This window comes from Schistocerca gregaria, chromosome 1, assembly GCF_023897955.1.
Source record: "Schistocerca gregaria isolate iqSchGreg1 chromosome 1, iqSchGreg1.2, whole genome shotgun sequence".
NCBI classification, from domain to species: domain Eukaryota; kingdom Metazoa; phylum Arthropoda; class Insecta; order Orthoptera; family Acrididae; genus Schistocerca; species Schistocerca gregaria.
This window is the reverse complement of record NC_064920.1, coordinates 1,121,882,796-1,121,901,708: the sequence shown is the minus strand read 5'-3', so window position 1 is coordinate 1,121,901,708 and position 18,913 is coordinate 1,121,882,796. Positions and strand designations below refer to the sequence as shown.

The 18,913-nt window shown below is 42.0% G+C and overlaps 1 protein-coding gene across 1 annotated transcript in view; it reads right to left on the bottom strand.

Annotated features, from left to right (window-relative positions):
- The window catches only part of LOC126292321 (glutamate receptor ionotropic, kainate 2-like), a 1,291,187-nt gene that overhangs the window by 681,157 nt on the left and 591,117 nt on the right, over positions 1–18,913 (bottom strand). The window lies entirely within an intron of this gene.

Genomic DNA, 18,913 nt, shown 5'->3' with positions numbered 1-18,913 from the left:
CTGCAGAAGGAAAGAAGTGTGTTGTTAATTTTGGGTGTAAACAAATATATGTGGGAAACAACTGATAATGTAAATAACATACACGTAAGTAAAAATAGAATATATAACAAATACAACTAAAATGCTAATTTTTGATCTATAGAATGTCCCAGAAAGATCAAATATAGAGGAATAAAGATTTTATAGTGTCAAAATTAAGACTAAACATATATTTTAAAATATTTATTGATTGCTAAATTACAGTCAAATACGTTAGATCGAGCTTAAACAAATAACTCGTTAGATATTAATAATATTACAGAGTACACCTATTAGTTCTACAATGGAACACACTGTGCAGCAGTTGCGATCACTGATTCCTTGGGAGAATGCCGCTAGTTAGTACTGTGACCAACAACACTCAAAATGCAACGAATTTTTTTTTGGAGAGTTAGTGGTATTATGTGAAATAAATTTAGAACATTCCTTTACACATAATAGGAGTCCATATTTTAAAAAAATCAAATGGTAGAAGGATTATGACATAAAATTTGTTTGTAACACTACTAGGCTAACCCACATTTTCTGAAACATGAAAACAAAGTCATTCAACGTACGAAAGCTAAGCCATTCAGTTTATTAATTGAACCGCTGGCAGTAAAAAGTGATTTTAACCATTTTGCCATACCCACTTCTGTAATCAGTAAACTTTTTTTTGATTGAGTCGTAGAAGCTGAGTGTATGCATTAATTTAAATCAAACATGAAAGCTGAACCAGAATGAGATTTTCGCTCTGCAGCGGAGTGTGCGCTGATATGAAACTTTCTGGTAGAGCACTTGCCCGCGAAAGGCAAAGATCCCAAGTTCGAGTCTCGGTCCGGCACAGAGTTTTAATCTGCCAGGAAGTTTCATGAAAGTTGTAAATTTGTTTTGGCTCGGGATACTAACGGCAGTCTCCTGTTTACTAGGCAGATGCGCTGACCATTGCGCCATCTGGACATAGTGGTTATAGCAACTGCATGCCTCCTGTCAGACCCATATTCTCAACTTATCCACACACTACCAATGTAGTGACTCTTGCCAATTATCGTCACTGCTCGCGGCATTTCGCCTGTTTCCGTAAGTGTTGGAGCCTGGTATGCATCAACACAAGAGATTATTTTCCGTCCTCACCTTAGTTATATTTAAGTGGTGTCTGTTCTTTCAAACATGTCAGAAAGAGCAGACACACTTTTTTCACCAAGAGTTACATTGTAGTTTATGAGAATTTGAAATTGTTGTGGTTTTTGTGTCCTGCATCTCTTCTTGTGTTTGGATGATGTCTAAAGAATGGGTAAGTCGGTCCATCTTGTTTACTTGTTAGCCTGAAACTAGTTTCGCTATAACTTTTCTCTAAAAATATACAGATATAGGTAGAGATGTAATGAAATCTTGTTTCAAATGGTTTTATACCTAGAGCATTTAATACAGTTCTATAGTCTACCTTTACCTGTGTCACTGTTTTATTATGTCAGCGTTGTTAAAGATACAGTGAAATTTGGTTTCATATGGTGTTGTAGTTAGTTTCAATTAATACTTTTCAGTAGCGTACCTTTATCTGTTTCAATGTTTTACCGTATGAGCCCTCTTAACACGTGTTTCGTTTTACAGTATGCCATCTGTAACACTGTGACTATCGTTATTGAATTTAATTTGTGACATTAAATATATTTTATGGCACAAAACTGTAACTTAAAAAATCCTATTTTATACAAACAGTCAAAATGTTGCAACCTTATTTATACCAATAGTATAAAAGGATCTCATTTATAATTGCTGGTGAAAATTTTTAATTTTCAGGTGTCAGAGTAATTACCTAAACAATAAAGATCAGTTTGTAACAATAAATATTTTAAGGTACAATAAAGTTTTTGCATATGCCACGAAATTTTATTCTTGGGACATTACACGTCCTAAAGCTCACACAATAGGTTAGATCAAAAATGCAGCTATCAGAATCTTACCCTCTTCTGGTTAAATTTCTGCGGACGGCCGATGCACGGCAGCGTTGCTTCCGCTTTTGTATTATTACTGCCACAACGCTGTTCTCCAAACAGTGTTTCAACTTATCCCATTGTGTAGCCGTGAGTTCCATTGGTACGCCTGTTAGTACTATATTTCCACTCCATGGCGGTTAATTCCCATCGAGTTTGCACTTTTGTACGTTTCGTGCAGTTGTCTGTAGTGAGAAAGAAAAGGCGGGAGGCAGCTGACTTTTAGTTCTGTACACAATGTCCAACGAAGCTGACTTTCAAATGTGTATACAATGGCCGTCGACGTTCTCGCTTCATTCATCAGAAGGTATACGACTGGCAAGTAATTTAAACAACAGGTATCTGATTGAAAATACAGTAAATAGTTTACAAACAATTTGAATGAAGCTACATCAAACTGTCTCACGATTTTAAGTTCCATAAGTATTAAAAAGATTCAAACAAGTATAGTAAAAGATAAACAAATGAAAAACGCAGAAATTTGTTCTTTATTGCGCATATGTTTCTTCATATTTAATCGTTTAATGTTTGATATACCTGCTATTAAGGACTTTTCACAGATGCGCTCATAAGTTAAAGATGTGAGGAAGGCCAAGGAAAAAATATTTTACTTTTAGTAAAATATATTTTATTTCCATTTTAATCTCGCAACCTTTGATGAACAGAACAGTACTTCTCTATACAGCTTTCGAGGATATAACAGCTTTTGCCATACCTCTATGGATGTCAGAATGGTTCGTTTCAGATCGACTGGTTGATCACTCCCGATATTCTCATATACATTTAATAAAAAGTTTCGCTAAACAGATAACTACTAGGACAGGAGTGCCTCTAGTAAACTTGAGACATGTGTGTTGCTTCTCACAAGAGTATCAGACAATGTGTTCATCTATGAAATGAAACATCGGCCCTCATCAATTGCTGTTTAGTATAAAATTCCCTGCTAACATATGGTCGAATAAGAAATTATTACAGGAGATGATCCATTTCAAGACATGCAGACAATAAGAAAACTGACAGTCTGACACTTGAATGTCCTGGGAAAGATCGGATAGCTTATGTGAGTGGGATAAAGGGTGCTTTATGTGAACGGGGTAAAGCTGATTTACGAACGGGACGACATATCCACAGCGAACGAAAGTGATTGCTTGAATTCGCCAGAAGAGTAGAAAACAACGCATGCAAATAACATCGCTGATCGGGTCCAGTCACCTCGATAAAAGCACAAAATTCGCGGAACAGAATCGGTTATAAGAACACCCCTTTCAGTTTCTGTAATTCTCATATTTTGCTCGCTCAAGTAGCAAGTTCTCACTATATGCTGCACTGAACAGTCTGGAGTCTTGCGAGTACCGTGATTTGTTGCAGACTGCAACACATCCGCTGCCGATTGCTGGAACGGCCGCTATATAGATCTGCACATGTCGTCGTTTTCTCAGGACCCCCAAACGAAGATTATTGTCCTGTGTTTCCGGACAAAGTGTCTCTCTGATTCACAAGCCAAAGTGTCCTGTAGCAACACAAAGTTATTTCTCCTCTCTACGTCCTCCCACAATGCCGATGCGTCTATTTAAAAAGGCTGTGCAAAATGGCGGCCATTCATATTTTTGTAACTCTCTCCTCCTATTGAACGCTTTACAGTGTTAACTAGTCGTTTCAGTTCTACGTATGCAGTTCTGAAACAACTTGGAGTCAACTGAACTACAGAAAACAGTAAAGAGAACGGATCAATAACAAGGATATTACAAATTAATGAAGCTATTTCATACATCCACTGGATCTAAATTAATTGAAATATTGGCTAAAAACTGAACACTCATGGAGATAAACTCAAAAAGTTCTGTATTATCGCAGCCGTCTTTCAGATTTCTGCCACGAAAGAGCAGTTATGAGCAGTCAAGCAAGATGGCGACAGGCGCCGAGGAAGCATGTTATGTGGTGCTAGAAATGCACAGTACAACGACCCTTTAAAACTGAGTTCAGCAAAGATCCACCACCGGCCATCAAAATCAGGTAATGGTACGAGAAGGTCAAAGCATCAGGGTATTTCTACAAGGAGAAATGAATGGGTCGATCTGCACCGAGTGAAAAAAGCTTGACCGCTTTGGACGAGTTTCGCACGCAGCTCGAAGAAGTAGACGAACAGAGCAAGTTGTGAGATTTTAGCAAAACGAGTGAAGCAGAAGGCTCTCCACTTGCAACTTCTACAAGTACTGACTGCGGGTGATAAAGTCAGACACTTTCAATTTCCGGCCAGTTGCAACCCCATGCGAGTTTTTATATGGGGTCACGTGAAATCTGTAGTGTTTACTGTTGTGGTTGGCAGGAGAGCCAACCGTGTTCCTAAAGGAGGCCGAAATGCACGCGTTTTAGCTCAAGCAGGCTGGCGTGAGGTCTGGAACATGACAAGGGAATTAGAATTGAGAAAAACGGACGTAGCTGGTGGAATACTTAACTTTAATCCATTAATGACGAACGTCGCTCTTGACGGTACATGATTTACAATATCAATAGAAACTGATCGTGGCGCCTTGCTAAGTCGTAGCCAATAAAGTAGCTGAAGGCTATGCTAACTATAGTCTCGGCAAATGAGAGCGTAGAAGTCAGTGAACCATCGCTAGCAAAGTCGGCTGTACAACTGGGCGAGTGCTAGGAAGTCTCTCTAGACCTGCCGTGTGGCGGCGCTCGGTCTGCAATCACTGATTGTGGGGACAAGCGGGTCCGACGTATACTACCGGAACGAGGCCGATTTAAAGGCTACCACCTAGCAAGTGTGTTGTCTGCGGTGACACCACAATTGCACATCCTGTACCAATAAACCTATCAGAACTACAAGTTCGCATCAAAGTGCTTATGAACAGATTGATAGGGCAAAGCTGCGCCGGACGTGGGTAGAACTTAATTATCGACTTGAAAACATTTAGAGTTTTTCTTATTTGTGTGCAAAACCCTATGATACTATGCCAAATAATATAGCTACAGTAAATATATGGTCGCTTGAGTCATTTATAATGACTTTCATTTATAATAAACTGCTTAATCCTGGTAATCACTTACGCTACTTAATACAAGCTTTAAATATGTCACTGTCGGGAATAGAATTCTGTTATAGCAATGACTTCACATCAGCTGTGAATGAAACATGAGACGTGACAGTTCAGCAATGGACCGACGCGCATCAGGTGTTACCAGTATACCAACTTTGTTCATAGCTGTCGAATGGTCGACAAATCTACGTACTTATTTTCTAGCTTTTAGGTTCTTGTCCCGCTCATCTTTTGAACCACCTGTTCCGAAGTATCGATATGGTAAGAACTGGATCTGGAAGTATTAGCCGTAACACGCTTTCAACAAAAAGATCCGTCAGTTAGAAATATGTTAGGCACAAGGTGATTCCTCTTATCTATTGCTGTCTTACGTTCGAAATCCCCACGACTCTGCACTTATTAAATTATAAGGGGAGATCAAGAAGTTTCCATTCCAATGCAACACTAACCCCCAACCTATATGGTGGTGAATGTATACCCGCGCTGGCTGGCATACACTGAGGTGACAATAACCATGGGATACCTCCTAATATCGTGTCAAACCTACTATTACCGGCGTAGTGCAACAATTCGATGTCGCAGGGACTCAATAAATAGTCGGAAGTCCTCTACAGAAATACTGAGCCTTGTCGCTGATATAGCCGTCCATGTTGTGCAGGAACGGACCTCTTGATTATGTCCCATAAACATTCGATGGGATTGATGTCGGGCAGTCTTGATGGCCAAATTATTCCCTCGAATTGTTTTTTATTTATTTTTTATTTATTTATCTATTGTTCCGTGGGACCACATTAAGGAGAAGTCTCCATGGTCATGGAACGAGTCAATACATGAAATTATAACACGATTGTAGAGACAGATAAAATGAAATATAAGAAACATATTCAGTTGTAGATTGTACAAACAGATAAAATGAAATATAAGAAACATATTCAGGCGACAAGTCTTTAGCTAAAATAAAAAAAATCAAGAATGTAACACTGGAATTTGCTTCATTTTTTAGCTCTTCCAGGAGCTCTTCGACAGAATAGAAGGAGTGAGCCATGAGGAAACTCTTTCGTTTAGACTTAAAAGTGTTTGGGCTACTGCTAAGATTTTTGAGTTCTTGTGGTAGCTTATTGAAAATGGATGCAGCAGAATACTGCACTCCTTTCTGCACAAGAGTCAAGGAAGTGCATTCCACATGCAGATTTGATTTCTGCCTGGTATTAACTGAGTGAAAGCTGCTAACTCTTGGAAATAAGCTAATATTGCTAACAAAAAACGACACGAAAGAAAATATATACTGTGCGGGCAATGTCAAAATTCCCAGACTATTGAATAGGGGTCGACAAGAGGTTTTCGAACTTACACCATACATAGCTCGAACAGCCCGTTTTTGAGCCAAAAATATCCTTTTTGAATCAGAAGAATTACCCCAAAAAATAATACCATATGACATAAGCGTATGAAAATATGCGAAGTAGACTACTTTTCGTGTTGAAATGTCACTTATTTCAGATACTGTTCTAATGGTAAATAAAGCGGCATTTAGTTTCTGAACAAGATCCTGAGCATGGGCTTTCCACAACAGCTTACTATCTATCCGAACGCCTAGGAACTTGAACTGTTCCGTCTCGCTTATAATATGCCAATTCTGTCTGATTAAAATATCAGTTCTTGTTGAATTGTGAGTTAGAAACTGTAAAAACTGAGTCTTACTGTGATTTAGCATCAAATTATTTTCCACAAGCCACGAACTTATTTCATGAACTACATTATTTGATAATGTTTCAGTATTACACACAAGATCCTTCACTACCAAGCTGGTGTCATCAGCAAACAGAAATATTTTTGAATCACCTGTAATACTGGAAGGCATATCATTTATATAAATAAGAAACAGCAGTGGCCCTATCACCGACCAGAATGTTCTTCAAACCAATCGCGTTCGCGATTCAGTTGTGTTGTTGTTCAGTTGTGGTCCGGTGACATGCCGCATTGTCGTCCATAAAAATTCCATCGTTGTTTGAAATGGCTGCAAATGGTCTCCAAGTGGCAGAACACAACCATTTCGAGTCAACGATCGGTTCACTTGAACCAGACAACCCAGTCCATTCCATGCAAACACAGCCCACACCATTAAGGTGCCACCACCGCCTTGCACAGCGCATTGTTGACGAATCCATGGCTTCGCGGGGTCTGCAACGGACTCGAACCCTACCATCAGCTCATACCAACTGAAACTGGGACACATCTGAACAAGCTACGGTGTTACAGCTTTCTACGTTGCAATCGATATGGTCACGAGCCCAGAAGAGGCGCCGTAGGCGATGTCATACTTTTAGCAAAAGCACTCACGTCGGTCAGCTGTTGCGATTGCCCATTAATGCCAAATTTCGCCGCACTGCCCCAACGGATACGTTCCTAGTACCTCCCACGAACAATACGAGACTGGAATAGAGGTAGTCGGGGTACCCTCCGCCGTCAGGTGGCTTGCGGAGTATGGATGTAGATGTTAGATGTAGATGGTTTCAAGCAGTGTTGTTCATTAGCACTTACAACTCAACGTAAACGTCGCTGCTGACGGTTGTTAAGGAAGGCCGTCGGCCACTGTATTGCCCGTGGTAAGAAGTAATGCCAGGAATTAATTCTAAGCCAATTATGTAAGTGTAGACCAGATAATGGCTCAAATTCAAAGATACTGAATCGACAGCAATAGATAGATTCATACTGCATAAGTTAATAAAAGAGGGGACTGATCCACCATGGTACACAAAACACGTCAGAAAACTGCTGCAGAAACAACTAAAAAGCATGCAAAATTCAAAGGAACGCAAAATCCCCAAGACTGGTTAAGTTTCATAGAAGCTCGAAATTTAGTGCGGACTTCAATACGAGATGCTTTTCATAGTTTCCACAATGAAATATTGGCCCAAAAAATAGTAGAAAACCCAAAGAGATTCTGGCATATGTGAAGTACACCAGATGCAAAAAACAGTGAATACTGTCACTGCGCGATAGCGGTGGAAATGTTTCCGATGATGGTGCCACTAAAGCGGAGTTACTAAATACAGTTTTCCTTAATTCCTTCACGAAAGAAGACGAAGTAAATATTCCAGAATTGGAAACCAGAACAGCTGTTAGCATGAGTGACATAAAATTAGATATCTTACGTGTTGCGAAACGACTCAAATCACTTAAGAAAACTAAGTCTTCCGGTCCAGATGGTATACCAATCAGGTTCCTTTCAGAGTACGCAGACACAATAGCACCTTTGTTAGCAATCATATACAACCGCTCACTTCGCGATATGTCTGTTCCTAAAGACTGGAAAGTAGTACAGGTCACACCAATATTGAAGAAAGGAAATAGGATTAACCCATTGAATTACAGACCCTTATCACTGACCTCAATTGGCTGTAGGATTTCGGAGCATATACTCTACTCGAACATTATGAATCACCTTGAAGAAAATGACTTACTGATACATAACCAACAAGGATTCAGAAAATATCGTTCTCGAGCAACACAGCTACCTCTTTATTCCCGTGAAGTAATGAGTGCTGTCGACAAGGGACCTCAGATCAATTCCAAATTCCTAGATTTCCGGAAGGCTTTTGATACCGTTTCACACAAGCGACTATTAATGAAATTGCGTGCGTATGAAGTATCTTCTCATTTGTGTGACTGGATTCGTGATTTCCCCTCAGAGACGCCACAGTTCGTAGTGATAGACCGTAAATCATCGCTTATAAGGGAAGTGATATCTGGCGTTCCGCAATGTAGAGTCATAGGCCCTCAGCTGTTCTTGATTTACATAAATGAACTAGGTGATAATCTAAGAAGCCCCATTGGATTGTTTGCAGATGACGCTGTAATTTACTGTCTAGTAAAATCATCAGACGATCAATTCCAAATACAAAATGATCTAGAGAGAATATATATATGGTGCGAAAAGTGGCAATTGGCACTTAACAAAGAAAAGTGCGAGGTCATCCGCTTGGGTACTAAAAGAAATCCGATAAATTTAGGGTATACGATAAATCGCACAAATCTAGGGGCTGTCAATTCGACTAAATACCTAGGAATTATAATTACGAGCAACTTAAATTGGAAAGACCACATAGATAATATTGTGGGGAAGGCGAAACAAAGAGTGCGCTTTTTTGCCAGAATACTTAGAAGATGCGACAAACAGACTAAAGAGACAGCCTACATTACACTTGTCCGTCCTCTGCTGGAATATTGCTGCGCTGTATGGGATCCTTGGGTGGTTCAAATGGCTCTGAGCACTATAGGACTTAACAGCTGAGGTCATTAGTCCCCTTGAACTTAGAACTACTTAAAGCTAACTAACCTAAGGACATCACACACATTCATGCTCGAGGCAGGATTCGAACCTGCGACTGTAGCGGGCGCGCGGTTCCAGACTGAAGAGCCTAGAACCGCTCGGCCACAACGGCCGGCTATGGGATCCTTAACGGGTAGGATTGACGGAGGACATCAAAAAAGTGCAAAGAAGGGCAGCTCGTTTCGTGTTATCTCGCAATAGGGTTGGTGAGAGTATCACTGATATGACACGCCAGTTGGGGTGGCAGTCACTGAAACAAATGCGGTTCTCTTTGAGGCGAGAGCTATTTACGAAATTTCAATCACCAACTTTCTCTTCCGAAAGCGTAAATATTTTGTTGACACCCAGCTACGTAGGGAGAGACGATCATAATACTAAAATAAGAGAAATCAGAGCTCGAACGGAAAGATTAGGTGTTCCTTTTTACCACGCGCCATTCGAGAGTGGAATGGTAGAGCAGTAGTATGTAAATGGTTTGATGAACCCTCTGCCAGGCACTTGCAGAGTAACCATGTAGATGTAGATGTAGATGTAGTAGAATTTGGTATTATCGGCACACCCTTGACTCTGTGGATCTCGAAATATTGTACTTCGTAACGATTTGCTAAATGTAATGTTCCATGTGTCTAGCTCCAACTACCATTCCGCATTGAAAATCTGTTAATTCCCATCGTGCAGCCATAATCACGTCGGAAGCTTTTTCGCATGAATCACCTGACTTCAAATGACAGAGTGGCCAGTGCACTGCCCTCTTATAGCTTGTGTACGCGACACTACTCCGTCTGTAAATGTGCAAAAAATGTTCAAATGTGTGTGAAATCTTATGGGACTTAATTGCTAAGGTCATCGGGCCCTACGCTTACACACCACTTAACCTAAATTATCCTAAGGACAAACACACACACCCATGCCCGAGGGAGGACTCGAACCTCCGCCGTGACCATCCGCACTGTCCATGACTGCAGCGTCCCAGACCGCTCGGCTAATCCCGCACGGCTATCGCATGACCTTCTTCACCTCAGTGTGTATGCTGTGCAATGTCCTCATACGAAATCTTTTCGATTGCCCCTTACGATATCAAATGGTACGTTTTTGATGTGACTTCCAATGGCGTGAGCAATCGCTCTAGCACGGTGCGCTGCAACTGCTACTTGTTATGGCGTTAAGACAGTGGCTGACGTGAGCGAATTAATCAGCTCTGGCCCAAATGTGTTTTTAAGCGCGGTAGACAAAGCGGACAGATAATTATCATTGCCAGGAGCTGTAATTACAGGGCGTAGCTTAGTGATAGTGAATAATGACGGCTACACGACATATTGAAAACTGTCCATAAATCACACGAAAGTGAGCAGTGCCCCCGCAGCTGGCGAGTTATAAATCCAGTGAGTGACAATGAATCACCCCGTCGGTGTCAGCGCGAGCCAGGCGCATTTCGTTTTACTTCCATATCTCGGTTTTGTACCCCCTTTTTTTTTTAGCTTCGTGCTCTTTCATGGCACTGAAATACGAGTGAAAAACGCTTGATTTACTGCCCCCGGCGAGACAAAGTTACGCTTCTGTGGTGCCAAGGCGGGCGGTGCATTCGGAATGGCGGAGAGATACGGCCAGCAATGTGGCGATGGTTTACAACGGTTATGGTGCTGTGTAGGCGGGCGTTATCAGCGGCAGTCGTAACGCATGCGCCAGATATCGGTTTGGGCTCAGGCCAGTATTCTTACAGATAAGCCGCAAAACGTCAGAAATTGGCTGCAATATCTGCAGCAGAAGTCACAGTGATGAACGTTTTTCGGATGATTTAGAACTGATAGGTTAAATACAACGGGTCGTAGTTTCACTGATGTCATACGAAAACGATCTTTTATTTACACTATACAAACTTCAATGTAGTGCCTTGAAACTATCACAGAAAGACAACTACCAGTGTAAAAATCGCCGTCATTCGGTTATATCTGCAGATGAATGTGTCAGCGATTGTCCGGATTCTAGGTGGACGAATTGGGTTGAACAAAGTGATTGACTGTAGTAATCATCCTCCACTTTAGTATTGCTACGGTACATCTTTGTGCCGTTAGCTAAAATTCCCCATGTTGCCTTTTCTTTCCACGGTGAAATACAACGTTTGAGCAAACAAAAGCATCGCGTGTGAAACATGTTCAGTGATCTTGTTTGTCGATACATAAATGTATAAAACAGCTTAAATTAACCACAGTTGGAGAAAATCTTTTGCGTCAAGGCATAACTGTGCCAGACCAATCTAAAAAAGTTGAAGACAAAGTTCAGTTGAAGATGAAAATGCGCATCATCCCCACAGTTAGTAAACGCTCTATGGAATTTTCACTTTCACTAGCAAAATTACATCCAATCTTCACATGTTTCCCTGACTTGATGCCAGTCTACTATGTTATCTGCTTCTCTAGGATTTGACGAATACTTATTTCATTATTGTTTCGTGTTCTAGTACCGTTACGGACGCCACAGTCGTCAAAGATAACGTAAGAGTGAGAAGAACTATTCATCCGCGAATCGTGTAAAATGTTTTTTGTAGTTATCGTATTTTAACTGAGTTTCGTACTCACTGAGGCGGAATTTGGGGATTAACCTAGCAGTTGCTAAACGATGGTGCGTAACCACCTAAATATCACACTCAGGCTGAATAGTGTACCAGACCACAGTCATTAATCTGCTAAGCGAATTCAGTCCGGATTTTGTTCACATGGCTGTCTCTAGCAACTGCGCTGCGCGTTACGCTGTATGGTCACGTCGAATTTTAACATGTTGAAAGCTACTTTTGAGCATGAAAGACTGGCTTGCACATTTCGATCCTAAGCAAGACACTATACAATTATCTATATTTTATCTTTACACATTTCTAGTCACAGCATATAATGATAACTTCTGTGGGTTTTTCATACATCCGCCCAAAAGCATGTTAGAGGATAATGACACCCGAATATTAACAATGATTCACAAAAGCAATTAACAGTAATAATAGCGCACGTTTGAAAATGTAGCTAAAGGCAGTAAGATGTGTTAGGAAGCTAATAAATATAATTTATTCGTATACTCAGATTGCAGGAATTGTGCAATGGACGTAAACAATGACGTGAAAATATTGCAGCAAAGCTTTTGACAATGTAGACTGGAATACTCTCTTTCAAATTCTGAAGGTGGCAGTGGTAAAATACAGGGAGCGAAAGGGTATTTGCAGTTTGTACAGATTCCAGATGGCAGTTATAAGAGTCGAAGGGCATGAAGGGGAGGCAGTGGTTGGCAAGGAAGTGAGACAGGTTTGTAACCTATCCCACCAGTTTATTGAGCAAGCAGTACAGGAAACGAAAGAAAAATTTGGAGTAGGAATTAAAATCCATGGAGAAGAAATAAAAATTTTTAGGTTCGCCGATGACATTGTAATTCTATCAGAGACAGCAAAGGACCTGGAAGAACAGTTGAACGGAATGGACAGTATCTTTAACGTATTATATAAGATGAACATTAACAAAAGCAAAACGAGGATAATGGAATGCAGTCGAATAAACTCGGGTGATGCTGAGGGAATTAGATTAGGAAATGAGACAAAGTAGTAGATGAGGTTTGCTATTTGGGGAGCAACATAACTGATTATAGTCGAAGTAGAGAGGATATAAAATGTAGACTGGCTATGGCAAGGAAAGCATTGCTGAAGAAGAGAAATTTGTTAACATCGAGTATAGATTTAAGTGCCAAGAAGGAGTGTAGCCATGTATGTTAGTGAAACGTGGACGATAAATAGTGTGGACAAAAAGAGAATAGAAGCTAACTAAATGTGGTGCTACAGAAGAATCCTGAAGATTAGATGGGCAGATCACATACTAATGAGGAGGAATTGAATAGAATTGGGGAGAAATTTGTGGCACAACTTGACTAGAAGAAGGGATCGGTTGGTAGGAAATGTTCTGAGGCATAAAGGGATCACCAAATTAGTTCTTGAGGGCAGCGTGGAGGATAAATACCGTAGAGGGAGACCAAGACATGAATACACTAAGCAGATTCTCAAGGATGTAGGTTGCAGTAAGTACTGGGAGATGAAGAAGCTCAGGATAGAGTAGCATGGAGAGCTGCATCAGACCAGTCGCTGGACTGATGACCACAACAACAACAACAACAATCAAATTTCGGGTTCAATGGCTCTGAGCACTATGGTACTTAACTGCTGAGGTCATCAGTCCCCTAGAACTTAGAACTACTTAAACCTAACTAACCTACGGACATCACACACATCAATGCCGGAGGAAGGATTCGAACCTGCGACCGTAGCGGTCGCGCGGCTGCGGCCGGCTCAAATTTCGGGAATGTATTTGCTAGGTAACATATGTAACATAGTAATATTCCAAGATGACATCTTAATTTAACCTCGAGATGAGCCATTGCAAATGTGAAAAACCGGTACATTAATAACCGGCTAATCGCAGAATACTGAATACAAGTATGCAGAAGTGCGTGATTTGTCTTGTACAGGTGACGGGTGTTAGTTTGTAGCACGGACTTCTTTGGTCGCTAACTACAGGAGCAGTTAATGCTACAGTTGTCGTCTGATGATGACTGGAGACCGATCTGGTAATCGAGCAGGTTAACGAAACAGGGCGACACTCTGTACAGCATATTGGGTTTCCTGTTGGAAAACAGCCCCTGGAACGCTGATGAATGGCTGCACAACAGGTTGAATCACCAGACCGATGGACAGATTTGCAGTCAGAATGTGCGTGATAATTGGGAGAGTGTTCCTGCTGTCGTACAAAATCGCATTCCAGACGGTATCTCCAGATCTAGATCCACTGCGTCGAGCACGTAGACAGGTTGGTTGCAGGCCCCAAATTGGCCTCCTCATAGCCAACACACGGCCATCACTCGCACCGAGGCAGAAAGAGCTCTCACGGAAAACAACAGACCTCGAGCCTACCCTCCAAATGAGCTCTCGCTTGACGCCACTGAAGTCACAAATGGCAGTGGTTTGTAGTCAGTGGACTGCACGCTACAGGGCTTCTGGCTCGGAGTTGTCCTTGAAGTAATCGATTTGTAACAGTTCGTTGTGCCACTGTGGCGCCAGCTGCTGCTCATATTGCTGTTGAAAATGCTGTACGATGCGCGAAAGCTATACGGTGAATACGATGGTCTTCCCTGTCAGTTGTGACAAGTGATCGGTCTGGAGCCTGGTCATCTTGCCACAGTACAGTCTCGCGACCACCGCTGCCAGCAACCGTTTGCAGTGGCTACATGCCTGCCAAGTATTTCTGCAATGGTGCTATTACATTACCTCGTTCAAATCGGGTGAGGTGTTGATAATGGAGTCTCTGTCACCTTAAAGGCATTCTTGGCTAACATCAACTCACCACGTCCAACCTCAAGGGTAACTATCGCTCACGACCGTTACTGCGAATGTTTAAAGGAAACGTGATTTTTCATCCCCATTACTAGCTCCACTCTTAGGTGACTGGCGCGAAATCTAAATAGTCAACATTTCTCGCATAACTCCTTCTTGGAATTGAAATTTTTTGTGTCAGTGTACAATTGTGGAGGTTGCATCCAAAGAAGCTGGAATTCCTCTAGCGCCATACCGATCGCAAACCCTGACAGTGAGCTGACCGACTGTATTCAGTCTGGTCTGGCGAGGCACACCTCGTGCTGCTCTCCAGGTTGTGTTTCAGTCTCTGCCTATCTATACAATTTTCCCATTTACAGCTCCCTGTAGTACCGTGGAGGTTATTCCCTGATATCTTAACAGATGGAGAACCTCCGCATTGGGTGCCTTTTCAGTCCACACTTTCAAAATTCGTCTGCAGTGCAACATCTCAGATACTTCGATTCTGTTCTGCAGCGGTTACTCCACATTCCATGTTTCATTCCATGCACTGATGTGCTCCAAACACACAATCTCAGACATTTCTCCTTCAAATGAAGATCATAGTAATAGAAAAAAAATGGTTCAAATGGCTCTGAGCACTATGGGTCTTAACTTTTAAGGTCATCAGTCCCCTAGAACTTCATAACAATAATAGTTATACAAAATGACCCACCACCTTAATTATTAGTGGTTCTTATATTTCTTAGCGTTAAAAAAGCAGCTTCTAGATTCTACTTGACTACAGACAGTACTATATTTATTACTAGGCAGACTACTTCTAATTTTACTAGTTTTAGCATAATTTCTAGTATCTACGAACGGTTAGTATTGACTCCCTGCAACGTTACAGTTGTGCCAGTGTTAATAATATAAACCTACTTGGGTGCCTGGCTCATAGAGCTAATCCCTATGAGCATTCCCCTGGCACAGGGCAGGCAAGAAGTTATTTATCGCTGCAGGTTCCTAACTTACTATCCTATTCTATTTAACTAAATCTACTACCTGTTCTACGTCATAGTTGGTGCGTTGTCTCAGTTCAGGGTCACCCCAGTCCCCCTGGTCCTGCACGTGGCGGATTCCAACTGTCAACTCGACCTATCCACGAACAGGCGGTACGGAATTGGGGCAGTGGTCTCAATCGGTGATTTCTGTCAACTCGACCTATCCACGAACAGGCGGTACGGGATTGGGGCAGTGGTCTCAATCGGTGATTTCTGTCAACTCGACCTATCCACGAACAGGCGGTACGGGATTGGGGCAGTGGTCTCAATCGGTGATTTCTGTCAACACGACCTATCCACGAACACGCGGTACGGGATTGGGGCAGTGGTCTCAATCGGTGATTTCTGTCAACTCGACCTATCCACGAACAGGCTGTACGGGATTGGGGCAGTGGTCTCAATCGGTGATTTCTAGTTATCTAGTCACGAAGGTCTCTCAGAAAAGTTGTTAATACTTTTTGTGAAACCTCCTTGGCTAGCGTGTTCAGTCTCTGAAAAGTCTCATCTTATCTTAGTAGGTCATAGGTGTTTGTAGTTGGTAGTTGTTGTCTTAGTGTGTCCACTACATCATCTAAAAGCGGTCACTCGTAAACCACATGGTCAGGAGTACCCTCCGATGCGCCACAGTCACACGCGGGCGTCACCCTTTTCCCAAACCGACATAGATAAATCGGATAGGGTCCATGACCAGTGAGAAAGTGGAACAAACCCCAAGTTGGCTCGAGGTATCTCACTTTCATTCTTCCCTTAACATCTGGTAGGAACTGAAAGGTTCTTCTACCAGCTTCATCTGACTCCCATAGATGCCATAGATCTTCACCCCTTCCCCTTATCTCCCCTTTTTCCCTAACTGGTGCTCCCATAATTTCCTCTACTTTTGTGATATTATCTTTCTTGGCCCAGTACCATGCGGCTTGTTCCCTTATCTTTATATCTACATCTACATCTACATTCATACTCCGCAAGCCACCCAACGGTGTGTGGCGGAGGGCACTTTACGTACCACTGTCATTACCTCCCTTTCCTGTTCCAGTCGCGCATGGTTCGCGGGAAGAACGATTGTCTGAAAGCCTCCGTGCGCGCTCTAATCTCTCTAATTTTACATTCGTGATCTCCTCGGGCGGTATAAGTAGGGGGGAAGCAATATATTCGATACCTCATCCAGAAACGCACCCTCTCGTAACCTGGCGAGCAAGCTACACCGCGATGCAGAGCGCCTCTCTCGCAGAGTCTGCCACTTGAGTTTGTTAAACATCTGCGTAACGCTATCAATGTTACCAAATAACCCTGTGACGAAACGCGCCGCTCTTCTTTGGATCTTCTCTATCTCCTCCGTCAACCCGATCTGGTACGGATCCCTCATTGATGAGCAATACTCAAGTATAGGTCGAACGAGTGTTTTGTAAGCCACCTCCTTTGTTGATGGACTACATTTTCTAAGGACTCTCCCAATGAATCTCAACCTGGTACCCGCCTTACCAACAATTAATTTTATATGATCATTCAACTTCAAATCGTTCCACACGCATACTCCCAGATATTTTACAGAAGTAACTGCTACCAGTGTTTGTTCCGCTATCATGTAATCATACAATAAAGCATCCTTCTTTCTATGTATTCGTAATACATTACATTTGTCTATGTGAAGGGTCAGTTGCCACTCCCTGCACCAAGTGCCTATCCGCTGCAGATCTTCCTGCATTTCGCTACAATTTTCTAATGCTGCAATTTCTCTCTATACTAGAGCATCATCCGCGAAAAGCAGCATGGAACTTCCGACACTATCTACTAGGTCATTTATATATATTGTGAAAAGCAATGGTCCCATAACACTCCACTGTGGCACGCCAGATGTTACTTTAACGTCTGTAGACGTCTCTCCATTGATAACAACATGCTGTGTTCTGTTTGCTAAAAACTCTTCAATCCAGCCACACAGCTGGTGTGATATTCCGTAGGCTCTTACTTTGTTTATCAGGCGACAGTGCGGAACTCTATCGAACGCCTTCCAAAAGTCAAGAAAAATAGCATCTACCTGGGAGCCTGAATCTAATATTTTCTGGGTAACATGAACAAATAAAACGAGTTGGGTATCACACGATCGCTGTTTCCGGAATCCATGTTGATTCCTACAGAGTAGATTCTGGGTTTCCAAAAACGACATGATACTCGAGCAAAAAACATGTTCCAAAATTCTATAACAGATCGACGTCACAGATATAGGTCTATAGTTTTGCGCATCTGCTCAACGACTCTTCTTGAAGACTGGGACTACCTGTGCTCTTTTCCAATAATTTGGAACCTTCCGTTCCTCTAGAGACTTGCGGTACACGGCTGTTAGAAGGGCGGCAAGTTCTTTCGCGTACTGTGTGTAGAATCGAATTGGTACCCCGTCAGGTCCAGTGGACTTTCCTCTGTTGAGTGATTCCAGTTGCTTTTCTATTCCTTGGACACTTATTTCGATATCAGCCATTTTTTCGTTTGTGCGAAGCTTTACAGAAGGAACTGCAGTGCGGTCTTCCTCTATGAAACAGCTTTGGAAAAAGGTATTTGAAATTTCAGCTTTACGCGTGTCATCGTCTGTTTCAGTGCCATCATTATCCCGGAGTATGCTGTTTCGAGCCACTTACTGATTTAACGTAAGACCAGAACTTTCTAGGATTTTCTGTCAAGTCGGTACAAGGAATTTTACTTTCGAATTCACTGAACGCCTCACGCATAGCCCTCCTTACGCTAACTTTGACATCCTTTAGCTTCTGTTTGTCTGAGAGGTTTTGGCTGCGTTTAAACTTGGAGTGAAGCTGTCTTTGCTTTCGCAGTAGTTTCCTAACTTTGTTGTTGTACCACGGTGGGTTTTTTCCCGTCTCTCACTTAGTAACATGTTCCTTTGTACTCTTCTCTCCGTCACGGCGGGCACCACCCTCGTGAGCCTGTGAGCCCAGATTCCCGAGCCGTAACCCACTATTGACGCCAGTATACTATTATGATAAAGCTTAATTAGATGAGGCGGAAGGTGAAATCTCTTATGTCCGATGGAAATCAGGTTATTTAGTAGTTGTAGTGCTTTCTGGGTTACGCTTTCAATGTGCCTTGCGAAGTAGCGCGTTTATCGTCTCCGAAGAACTGGTGTACCATCAATTCTC